Here is a 12,016-nt window from a genome sequence, read left to right as displayed (position 1 = left end):
CTAATGCAGCACAAGTTGAAATGGTGGACCAGGACATGTAGTGTTTGAGTTTCTGTTGTCTGTGACACATCAGCAGCAGCCGACAGTGGATCTACCAGCTTTATTAAGTCTACTGTTTGAGTATTATGCGTCACCACAACAGCAGCAGATACTTGAATTATGCGATCAGGAAATGCAATCAGCAGTTGCGCCCCATGAGCAACAACACAATGACAGGTTCTCTGATAGACAGCTACTGTTCACAGATTTTGAATTCCCATAATCACAATCATCAGCACCATGTATCAGACCATTATCAAAGTGATCTTATTATCTATAATGCAAAATCTATGTGTGAATAATAGTAAATGTTTGGCTGTATGTTTGTCCTCAGACCATGAGTTCAACATTATGGTAATGCCTGAAGATCCTCAGTGTAGTGGTATGATGTAACACTTTTGCACTGCAAATGACATGTATTATGTCAGAATTTTGCAGGTAATCTACGATGTTCAATAGTCATAAGTCACATGTGTTACAAGATTATGACACAGTATCTGCTGAGAGGCACCCAAGAACAGTTGAAATATATAACAATGGGAATGCCGAGGAGTGCACTCACTTTCAGGAACCAAAATTCAGAGATATGAGTACACTAACTCAACCATCCAGTGTGCTGTGATTGAACATTGTGAGTGGTGCAAGTCTTTATATAGATATTTATGAAATGTGTGGTGCGCGCTTACAGAGCTTACCCACAAGAACACAATTTTACAAAGAATTTTGATGAGTGTTGTGCTTTTTTAAGCAAATTGTACAATACATCAATGTCACTATCTGACGTTGTTTAGGAATTATGTGCATATTTGTGTGTGTGTGTGTGTGTGTGTGTGTGTGTGTGTGTGTGTGTGTGTGTGTTTTTGCCAGGACATGGATGTTAATTGTTGGCATATGAACAAACTGTTTATTAAGTGTTACTGATGGACAAAGTGTTCAGAGCACTACAAATGGACAGGGGTACAGCTGCGACATTGCTCAACTCACAAACGTATGTGGAAGTGTGATCTCTGGTATTGTCTCCATCACTTGATGTTTGGTGAGCTACAGTAAGCAGTATATCCCAATATTGTGACAATTTATGGCTCCCACTGTGTGTACATCTGTGGTTCATTCCTTGATTTTTATGGTAGTGGATGATGCTGGTGCTGACAATTTGTTTGGTCTGGTGCTTTCAGTGCTTTTGGTTTATCCATTGTGGATGAGGAGCATCTCATTTCTGATCAGGTCCCTTACCAGCATAATTGATTGTCCATTCATAAAGTATAATGCAGGTGTTTACATACAGCTGTTAAAACTTTTAAAATATAAAACTGAATGAAAAGTATAATAATCTGCAATAGCTGTATTTATTGAAATCAACTAGAAATTTACATGATTAGTTTCACAGCTTCTAAGTTACATCTTCTGGTGTACGTAGTACTATGCATTGAGGTATAGGCAGCTATTACAGAATGCTGCAGAGTAACAGTTGGCATACTTAGGCAAAGCTCTCAGCCTCCTTCTATTGGTAAAACTGTTACACTGATGAAGGACCAGTCTGTGTTGAAATCATGGTGAACTGTCCTCACTTGACCAATTAAAATATGTTCCTGTGGGCATACGTCAAGCAATGGACAATGCCCATCATAAACGTTATCTGGTAAGATATTGGGTCCTGCAGCTGACACTTATGTGTGTTTGTCACCAACATAGTAGTAATAGTAGTGGTTGACTATACATGCTATAAGGTGTCCAGCGTGCTGACATGGCATATGTAGTGTTTAATGGTGTTGTTCTCTCTCTCCATGGCTCAAAACACAGCATCCATGGGAATGCATCCATGCTGATTTAGTGGGACCCTTCCCAAATTATTACTAGTTATTGGGTATTGATGCTGTCTTGAAATTCCCTATACATTATCTGCTGTCTTTCCATGTCAGCCACAGCTGCAGTTCAGGTCGTCTCAAAATTTTTTTCTGTTGAAGGATTGCCTTATACAAGTGTGACCGATAATGGTCCACAGATGGTGTCTCAGATCTTTCATGATTTTTACACCTATCAAGGCATTCACGAAGTAACTGCTCCTTCACTTTCACACCCAGTGTAACAGTGATATGAAATGGTTTGTTTGCATGTTTGAGTCTCAGATGAAGAAGTACTTTACAAACTCTTTCATGGATGACACCTTGACACACTTCCTGAGTTCCTACAGGTTTACATTGATGGGGGATTGGGGTCCAGCTGAGACACTCCATGGTCACCAGCCACATATCCTCCTGCACCAACATCCATTGGCACTTTTCTCATCATGGTTCATTTCCATCTCAGTGTTCTAGGCTCAAGTGTTTGGCTGTGAACTGAAAGGGGTTCTGGCCATGGTCCACAGCTGCTGCAGCCACTGCCTCTGTATGGTGCACACGAATGAGCGTCTCGTGGTGCGCCATTATGAACAGCTGTGTCCTTGCACCACTGTGAGGGCCAAGGGTCCGCTGCTGCCAACTTCACCTCCTCCCTCAGCACCTCCCCCAGTCTCGCACTGTACGGCCCATCACCACCAGTGTCCCTGACACCTCTACTCAAATGATCAGCGCTTTCACCATCAGCAAAATTCCACCACTTCTAGGATCCAGATGTAAAGATGTTACCAGTGTTCTTATTACCAGTCCTCACATATGATGCTTCAAGGGGCATGGCTACCATGTATGTCTGTGGTTGTGCCACTTCCACTGCTACTCATCAGTTCCAGATGACAATCTCCTTCCTGTGCCATCATCATCAACTGCAGTGCCTAGTACAGAGGCCGTGGATGTGTCCTCAGTCACCTCAGTGCCTGCATCTCCTCAAGGGGAAGGGGTGCAATAACACTCTACATCATACACGGATACATGCTATGTTAACAGGCCACAAGCAAGCTATGCTCAGATAGTTTGCCAATGGCAACTGTGTGGACTGGCCACCAGAGGCCACCTGCAGTGGGTCACAAGACTAGTGTCCATGGCATGACATCTGCTGCACCATCTACCAGAGCCCGTCTCTATGTGAAGACGTCTGGTGCAGCTGGCACTCCCTCTCAGAATTTATTCTACTGCTTATTCTGCTGTTTGTTGGTTACTTAAATGTGGATAAATAAATTCTGTTCTTAGTGGTTGCACTATTGGTTGTGTCTAGCATTACAATATTTATGTATAATACATATCATCTTATGTGTGTTAACTATCTCATCTTAAATTATTAGCATGTATACCGGTAATTAAATCTATAGGCCAACAGAGCATCATTTACAACCATTATACTCAGTTATGACTGTCTGGAAAGTGTGCATATACACCAATCAACTTCTGTGTGCCCTTATTACTGCAGAACTACAGTAGCACTACATATATATTTATATAGGTACTGGAAAGGAGCTAATCCTCCAACTGTGCCACTATGTAGAAAGATCGGATTTGTTGCACTGTGCTAATTGTTAAATATTAGAACCATAGGATGCTGTGATGGCTTACTGGACACCAGCTATGACTCTATATGAAAAGAACAGAGGTGTTCGGCAGGTGTGAACACTGCACACTAGTATTTTCACGGAGCAGTGACAACATTGGCAGTGGCATGTTGAAATTAGGCACTGTGTTACTGATCTACAGAGCTGTGCACCCGACTTAAAACATATTTGTTGTAGTGTACTAATTGTTTAGTCTCGCTTTAACATGCGTCTTTGGAGTGCAGTGGGGAAAACATAGGTCGCAATAATGTAAAGAGCGTTGGGAGGTGTTCATAGCTTCGGGTGCTTACAGAAAATACCTTTGTTTTTTAACATGCACTACGATGTTAGTGATTAGTAATGCAAGACAAGTTCCTCATAGACTTGGTATGTATTTGTTAAAGTGTACCAATTTTTCAATCAATCAAAAAATGTGAGGAAATATGGAATTTCTTAACAACGTCAGGCAGTGACGATGCACCATACATATCGGTTAAATATGCACAACACCTATCGAAATTCTTTGTAAAAACGTCCTCTGAAGTGTTTTGATGGGTAGGCTCCATAAGCACATACCACACATTCCTAAATACTCATATACATACTCGCGCCACTGAAGACATTCATTCACAGTCCACTGAATGGTCAAGATAGAGCACATCATGTCTCTGAATGATGATTTCTGAAAGCGAGTGCACTTCTTGGAATTCCCATTCTCATAAATTCCTAGCACTTATTGTGTGACAATCTAGTGGCGTTTGACTGTTGAACATCACAGATATATCTGAAAAATTCTGTCATAATACATGCCACTTGTAGTCTGAAAGCATTACATCACATTGAGGATTTCCGATCATTACAATTATGTGGAACTCACGACCTGAGGACAAAGCTACAACCAGACATTTATCATCACACGGCTAGATTGTACGTTATACAGATTATTCTCTTAACAGCGATCTGATGAGTGGTGGTGATGATCGTGATAAAGGTAACTTGTGTGTTCACTTATTACTGCAGAACTACAGTAGCAGTACATAGTGTTTATATACTTGAAAGGAGCTAATCCTTCAACAGTGCCACTATTTAGAAAGATCGAATTTGATGCATTGTGCTAATTGTTAAATATTAGAACTGTAGGATGCTGAGATGAATCTGTACATCAGATAACCCATCGCCATGTTTCTGCTCCTGGGATACATACGCTGACTGCATTTCCAGATCACATAATTCAGGTGTCTGCTGCAGCTGTGTTGGCGCATGATACTCAAATGGCAGATCCGATAAATCTGGCAGGTCGACTGTGGGTTGCTGCTGTGGTGGTGCAGTCGCCAGAAGCTCGAACACCTGCATCTCCTCCCCCAACATTTCAGCTAGTGCTGCATCAGGGGTCTATTACACTGTTGTAAAAATTGCAAGTATAAATGAATATTACTAAATGAATGTTATTATTATTACTATTATTATTGCTCTTATTGGCTGAGTAGAAAAATACACACTTTCAAATGCATCAACGTCAATAAACTTTACAACCAAGTAATCAACCTACATACCAAACAGGTCAGTGCTAATTTTTCAATCCCATTTTTATGTGCGTCTTTGGTTAACATTTTCGGAAAGTGGGAGAAAATTAGTCAAAAAATGTAACAAATTATAGACTGCAATGGGAGACGACCATATGTTGTGAGTACTTACAGAAAATGCAATTTTGTGTAAGACATTATGACGTCATTGATTAATAGCGGGGCCAACGAGATATACGGGCTCTGCGACGAACTTGTGACGTCACATTAGTCGGCTTGTCCGCCACACTTCACGATCGCTCAGCTCCGTGCAGGGCCGACGGGAAATCAATATTTAATTGGAAAGGTACTCAATAAAGGCCAACGGCCTTGCCGCAGTGGTAACACCGGTTCCCGTCAGATCACCGAAGTAAGCGCTGTCGGGCTGGGATAGCACTTGGATGGGTGCCCATCCGGTTTGCCGAGCGCTGTTGGCAAGCGAGGTGCACTCGGCCCTTGTGAGGAAAACTGAGAAGCTACTTGATTGAGAAGTAGCGGCTCCGGTCTCGGAAACTGGCATACGACCGGGAGAGCGGTGTGCTGACCACTTGCCCCTCCATATCCGCATCCAGTGACGCCTATGGGCGGAGGATGACTCGGCGGCCGGACGGTGCCGTTGGGCCTTCATGGCCTGTTCGGGAGGAGTTAGTCACTAAAGGTCTTCATTTTGTCGTGTGTTATCGAAGACTTGCTCATATTTAAACACGCAGTTAAGAATTATTAAACTCGTCTGAAATAGTTACTTGGTTACCGCTGGAGACGTCTGCTGGCACTCGTAAGACCTGCAGTGTCACGTTTTTCTCGTGGGCCTCGTTAATAGTGGAAGGACAATATTTGTAGACTTGGTACAAAGCAATAGTTTTAATAATGCAGTGTGGTCATTTTTCAGCCTCGGTTTCTTTCTTTTTTTGTTTGAAATGTGCACCGTCTTGAAAAGTCACAGAAATCGGTGAAAAACGTAATGAATTGTAAACCACCGTGGGATGTGGTCATACATTTTGAGCGGGTACAGATAACACTATTGTTTTTACAACACACTATTAAGTCACACATTACTAAAACACGGACAAGTTACTTGTACGTTTACTATGCAGGAAAACGTTTAAATAATGCTCTGCGGATCTGAGACATTCATTTATTTTTATTTTTTGTTAAATCCAGTCTAATATAGCGTGTTAAAGATAAGCAGCGTACACTATTAAAAGTAGTGGACGACAAGTTGCAAAATACTCATGTGACCCATTCCTGGAATACTGTTCAATCGTGTGAGATCCATTCAAAACCAAACTTATACCCGTCATCCTCCTATGTTTGTTGGATGTATTTCAGTCGTTGTCTTCCGCTACAGTTTTTACCCTCTACAGATGCCTCTATTACCGTGGAAGTAAGTCTCAAATCAGGTCTGATCATCCTTTTCCTTCTGTGTTTGTCAGTGTCCTTGCAAATTTTGCCGGCCGCGGTGTCCGAGCGGTTCTAGGCGCTTCAGTGCGGAATCGCGCGACTGCTACGGTCGCAGGTTCGAATCCTGCCTCGGGCATGGATGTGTGTGATGTCCTTAGGTTAGTTAGGTTTAAGTAGTTCTAAGTTCTAGGGGACTGATGACCTCAGATGTTAAGTCCCATAGCGCTCAGAGCCATTTGAACCATTTTCTTTCCAAATTTATTTCCTCGCCGATTCTGTGGACTACCTTCTCATTGCATTGCTTATCAGTGAACAGTAAGTTTATACGAAAACAGGCAAAGCGAACAGCTTCAAGGCTCGACTAGCTTACGGGAGAGAATCTTGGAAATGCTGAAAAATCGGAACTTGACAGACGCTCAACGATGAACGTCAACTATTCCGCAAAAAACCTTCTTCTAGAATTTCAGTTATCAATGTTGTGAGTAATCTAGGAATTCAGTATAGCCCCTAGGGGTCGCGAGGGCAAGTTAGAGTAATTTCAGCGAGTGAAAAGGTATTTAAGCAGTCGTTCTTCACGCACTCCATACGCGAATGGAGCAAGAAGAAACGCTAATATACAGGGTGTCCCATTTATCTTGACCACCCTAAATAACTATTTGTTCAGATGCAAATTACAAAATGTTTCAAGCAAATGTTCTTTAGCCGTCAAGGGGACATCAACCAGCATGATTGCCTTCGTTGTAGCTTTGTGTTTTACAATGATATGAACAGCGGTATGACTTTTTTTAAGTGGCACCCTGTATTTTTTATTCGATAATTCATTTCCTCTCCTAAAGACCTATTCAAAAATGTATCACAGTGTACCATTCACTGAAACACAACATTATTAATTACAGAACACAACATCGACGTTGACGCTCCCAGCACTTCGTGCAGGAACTCGGGGTAATGGAACACATCCACATACTGATGTTGACAGAGGACATATGTAAACATAAGTAGAATGCACACCCGTCATTCCGTCAACAATCGTCAGTTGAAGAGTTGTGTGAGTAGAATGTACACCAGCGAAGAGAAGGTAGAAATGCTACTCATCTATGGGGAATGTAAGTCAGCAGAACAATATCAGCAATACTGTTTCCTTATGTACGGGTACATTTAGTACAGTACTTTAGCCATTTCTGCTGTGTAGAGCAGGCATACAGTAAAGACTGTCCTTCCTACAAACTGCATCGACATAATGTTTATTTTATTGTTGTTATTGAAAGTAGGCGAGATGCTACGCAGGCAGCGGAACTATACAGAGAGCGATATCCCGACATGAACCCACCTTCCCGACGGGTGTTTTCTCGTCTTGTTGCGACGCTTCAGGAAACTGGAAGTTTCAACCCACGACAACGCAATCGTCGTAGTACTCGCACACACGAAGCTGCCGAAGTTACTATTCTCGCTTCCTTTGCCATGAATCCACATGTGAGCACACGACAACTTGAACACGAGATTGGCATTCCTAAAACTAGTGTACATCGTATTCTTACACGTCGCCGGCTCCATTCTTACTGTTGTGACTTGGCAAGACAGCCAAGCCACTAGGAGGTGAAGCCGAAAGGCATGCGTTTAAGCTCACGCAGGCTGGCGTGAGGTCTGGAACAGTTAAAGGATTTGAGTCTAGCAAATAAAGTACGTAGCTGTTGGAATACTTAACTTTAATCCATAATTGGTGAACATCGGTCTGACGGTACATGCATCACAAGATTAATGTGATGCCTTGCTAGGTCGTAGCAAATGACGTAGCTGAAGGCTATGCTAACTATCGTCTCGGCAAATGAGAGCGTAATTTGTCAGTGAACCATCGCTAGCAAAGTCGGCTGTACAACTGGGGCGAGTGCTAGGAAATCTCTCTAGACCTGCCGTGTGGCGGCGCTCGGTCTGCAATCACTGATAGTGGCGACACGCGGGTCCGACGTATACTAGCGGACCGCGGCCGATTTAAAGGCTACCACCTAGCAAGTGTGGTGTCTGGCGGTGACACCACACTTACCATGTACACCAACATCAAGAATTGCATGGGAATAATTTTCACAATCGTGTACAGTTCTGTCAGTGGGCCCAGCAGCAAACCCTCGCCAACCCGAACTTCTCTCCAATGTTCTATTTACCGATGAATGTTTCTTCTCAAACAAAAGACAGGTAAATACAACGAATATTCATTATTGGTCCAGCGACAACCCACGATGCTTAGACATATGGAACATCAGCGTCAGTGGTGAGTTCACGTCTGGTGTGGGATGCTTGGTACTACAATTATTGGCCCTAATTTCATCAATGGTAGTCTAAACGGCACAGCGTATGCTAACTTCCTCAGACGAATTCTTCCTCCTATTCTGGATGAAGTGCCGCTAAGAACCAGAATGCTTATGTGGTATCAAGACGATGGATGTCCAGCACATAATGTCTTGCGTGCACGTCGTCTTCTGAACCGTAGGTATCCTGCCAGATGTATTGATCGAGGAGGAACAGTTAATAGCCTGCTAGGTCTCCTGATTTAAATCCTCTGGACTATTTTCTTTGGGGATCCATTAAAGACGTTGTCTATCGCGATATTCCAACAACTCTAGAGGACATGCGGGAGCGTATCGTGCTTGCTTGAAATTCTCTTCAGCAGGCAACACTGGAAGCAGTAAATAATTCTTTCATTCAACGACTGCATCAGTATATTGGTGTCCAGGGTCACCACTTTGAGTACCTTTGAATGTTCTACTCCTGGGCAATGGTACAGGAGAGTCAAAGTCAATTTTGTGTTATATTTTTACTTGGTTTTCATTTGTTTTCTGACAACTCCAGCAAGTGGACGAGTTTGTGATCCCGGGCTCAAAGTCAATGTTACGTTATGTAATTAATAACGTTGTGTTTCAGTGAATGGTACACAGTGATACATTTTTGAATAGGTCTTTAGGAGAGGAAATTAATTATCCAATAAAAAAATACAGAGTGCCATTTAAAAAAGTCATACCGTTGTTCGTATCTTTGAAAAAAACAAAAACACAAAGCTACAATGAAGGTAATCAAGCTGATTGATGTCCCCTTGACGGGTAAAGAACATTTGCTTGAAACATTTTGTAATTTGCATCTGGACAAAGAGTTATTTAGGATGGTCAAGATAAATGGGACACACTGTATAGGACAATGGAAAGTACCCAATGCCATGCAGTTTACAGTGGTTTACGTAGTATAGATGTCGATATAGGTGCACATGGTATACAAAGAGGAGAAAAAAATCCTGATAACAAGCTCAGAGCAAGTAGAGGACATGGAATGGGGCAAATTTTTCCAAAAAACCGTATCCAGGAATCGCACAGTTGTGCAGCTACAGCGATAGACCAACACCCAGTCAGAGACGAGTTTGCATCGAAATAAACTTTCAACGGTTAATGCCTGTTATGCTTAAGAGCTCAGTTACCAATTAAATTAACTGAAGCTAATGGTTTCAGCTGAACAGGCAGAGCTAGTTAAGTTTCTGTGCTAGGAAAACTTCAAATTCCTAAGCTTACTTGGTTATGTTAGATGTGAATTTTCTGTGATGTTTACTGGGGATGGTTTGGCTGTTCAAGTACTGTAATATCATTAATTTGTTGAGAGATATACAGGGTACTGAACAAAAAAACTATTCCACATTTTGAGAGGTGGTACGAGTGGCGTTAAAAAAGTAAAGCAAGACTCTTTTTTCTCGGCCATTTTCGGTTCTAAATAAGGTATTTGTTGTGGGACTTCGTGGAATACTCCTACTTAAGCCTCAACAGTTTCATGAAATTATGACAGGTTGCAGCGCTAACCATCGCTTTCAAAATGCCGTCCGTAACGCGTTGAGTTTCAGAATGTCTATGGAGAGCAGGCAGTGAGCAAAAGCACAGTGAGTCGTTGGGCGAGGCATCCCTCGTCATCGCGAGGTCGCACAAACTTCTCCGATTTCCTGCGCACACGGCTGAGACTCCTGCAGTGTTGGAACGTGCAGACACTCTTATTCGAGGTGATCGACGGATCACGATCAAACACGTCACGGCACAACTGGACGTTTCTGTCGGTGGTGCGAACACACTCGTCCACGACATGGTTGTTACTCAAAGGTGCGTGCTCAATTGGTTCCTCTCTGCTTAACAGAAGACTATAAACAGCAACGAAAGACCGTCTGTGCGGAATTGCATCCATATTACGAGGCTGATTGTGGCAATTTTTGTCGAACGTCATCACAGGCGATGAAACACGGGTTCATCGCTTTGAACCAAAAGCAAAAGAGCAATCCATGGAGTGGCGCCACACCAACTCTTCTCCAAAGAGAAATTTCATAGACGTACCTTCAATCGGTAAAGTCGTGGCCACGGTCTTCTGAGACTCTGAACAGGTTATTCTGTTTGATGTCATCCCTCATGGTGCAATAATCAACACTAAACTGTGTTGTGCTATCCTCAGGAAATTGAAGAAACGACTTTAATGTGTTCGTCGCCACAAAAATAAATGACAACGCAAGGCCTCACACAAGTCTAACTATCCGAGAAGGGTTCCCGAAACAACATTAGACCGTTCTTCCTCATCCACCCAACAGCCCGGATCTCACACATTCCGACTTCCATCCGTTTAAACCACTGAAGGAGCGCTCCGCGGGAAGCGGTACATACGCTACTGGCCATTAAAACTGCTACACCAAGAAGAACTGCAGATGATAAACGGGTATTCATTGTAAAAATATATTATACTAGAACTGACATGTGACTACATTTTCACGCAATTTGGGTGCATAGATCCTGAGAAATCAGTACCCAGAACAACCACCTCTGGCCGTAATAACGGCCTTGATACGCCTGGGCATTGAGTCAAACAGAGCTTAGATGGCGTGTACAGGTACAGCCCCCATGAAGCTTCAACACGATACCACAGTTCATCAAGAGTAGTGACTGGCGTATTGTGAAGAGCCAGTTGCTCGACCACCATTGACCAGACGTTTTCAGTTGGCGAGAGATCTGGAGAATGTGCTGGCCAGGGCAGCAGTCGAACATTTTCTGTATCCAGAAAGGCCCCTACAGGACCTGCAACATGCGGTCTTGCATTATCCTGCTGAAATGTAGGGTTTCGCAGGGATCGAATGAAGGGTAGAGCCACGGGTCGTAACACATCTGAAATGTAACGTCCACTGTTCAAATTGCCGTCAATACGAACAAGAGGTGACCGAGACGTGTAACCAATGGCACCCCATACCATCACGCCGGGTGATACGCCAGTATGGCGATGACGAATACACGCTTCCAATGTGCGTTCACCGCGATGTCGCCAAACACGGGACGACCATCATGATGCTGTAAACAGAACCTGGATTCAACCGAAAAAATGACGTTTTGCCATTCGTGCACCCAGGTTCGTCGTTGAGTACACCATCGCAGGTGCTCCTGTCTGTGATGCAGCGTTAAGGGTAACCGCAGCCATGGTCATCGAGCAGATAGTCCATGCTGCTGCAAACATCGTCGAACTGTTCGTGCAGATGGTTGTTGTCTTGCAAACGTCCCCA

The 12,016-nt window shown here is 43.1% G+C and overlaps 1 pseudogene; it reads left to right on the top strand.

The window, feature by feature from the left end:
• Positions 1 to 5,378: 5,378 nt before the first annotated feature.
• LOC124620612 lies at positions 5,379 to 5,495 on the top strand (annotated as a pseudogene).
• The last annotated feature ends 6,521 nt before the right edge of the window (positions 5,496 to 12,016 follow it).

This window comes from Schistocerca americana, chromosome 6, assembly GCF_021461395.2.
Source record: "Schistocerca americana isolate TAMUIC-IGC-003095 chromosome 6, iqSchAmer2.1, whole genome shotgun sequence".
Lineage (NCBI taxonomy): Eukaryota > Metazoa > Arthropoda > Insecta > Orthoptera > Acrididae > Schistocerca > Schistocerca americana.
This window is presented reverse-complemented; position numbering and strand designations above follow the sequence as displayed.